Source organism: Rhinopithecus bieti, unplaced genomic scaffold, assembly GCF_001698545.2.
Source record: "Rhinopithecus bieti isolate Rb0 unplaced genomic scaffold, ASM169854v2 scaffold_31064, whole genome shotgun sequence".
Lineage (NCBI taxonomy): Eukaryota > Metazoa > Chordata > Mammalia > Primates > Cercopithecidae > Rhinopithecus > Rhinopithecus bieti.
Window position 1 is genome coordinate 32,161 of NW_016813286.1, and position 1,035 is coordinate 33,195.

The following is a 1,035-nucleotide window of genomic DNA, read 5'->3' on the forward strand; positions in this document are numbered from 1 at the left end:
CCAGCTCCTGGATTCATTGATTTTTTGAAGGGTTTTTCGTATCTCTATCTCCTTCAGTTCCACTCTGATCTTAGTTATTTCTTGCCTTCTGCTAGCTTTTGAATTTGTTTGCTCTTGCTTCTCTAGTTCTTCTAATTGTGATGTAAGGGTGTCAATTTTATATCTTTTCAGCTTTCTCCTGTGGGCATTTAGTGCTATAAATTTCCCTCTACACACTGCTTTAAATGTGTCCTAGAGATTCTGGTACATTGTGTCTTTGTTCTCATTGGTTTCAAAGAACTTATTTATTTCTGCCTTCATTTCGTTATGTACCCAGTAGTCATTCAGGAGCAGGTTGTTCAGTTTCCATGTAGTTGTGCAGTTTTGAGTGAGTTTCTTAATCCTGAGTTCTAATTTGATTACACTGTTTGAGAGACTGTTTGCTATGATTTCCATTCTTTTGCATTTGCTGAGGAGTATTTTATTTCCAATTATGTGGTGAATTTTAGAATAGATGCAATGTGGTGTGGAGAATGTATATTCTGTTGATTTGGGGTGAAGTGTTCTGTAGATGTCTATTAGATCCGCTTGGTCCAGAGCTCTTTTCCAGTCCTGAATATCCTTGTTAATTTTCTGTCTTGTTGATCTAATATTGACAGTGGAGTGTTAAAGTATCCCACTACTATTGTGTGGAGTGTAAGTCTCTTTGTAGGTCTTTAAGAACTTGCTTTATGAATCTGGGTGCTCCTGTATTGGTGCTTATATATTTGGGATAGTTAGCTCTTCTTGCTGCATTGATCCCTTTACCATTATGTAATGCCCTTGTCTCTTTTGATCTTTGTTGGTTTAAAGTCTGTTTTATGAGAGACTAGGATTACAACCCCTGCTTTCCATTTGCTTGGTAAATATTCTTCCATCCCTTTATTTTGAGCCTATGTGTGTCTTTGCATGTGAGATGTATCTCCTGAATACAGCACACTGATGGATCTTGAATCTTTATCCAATTTGTCAGTCTATGTCTTTTAATTGGGGCATTTAGCCGCCCATTTATATTTA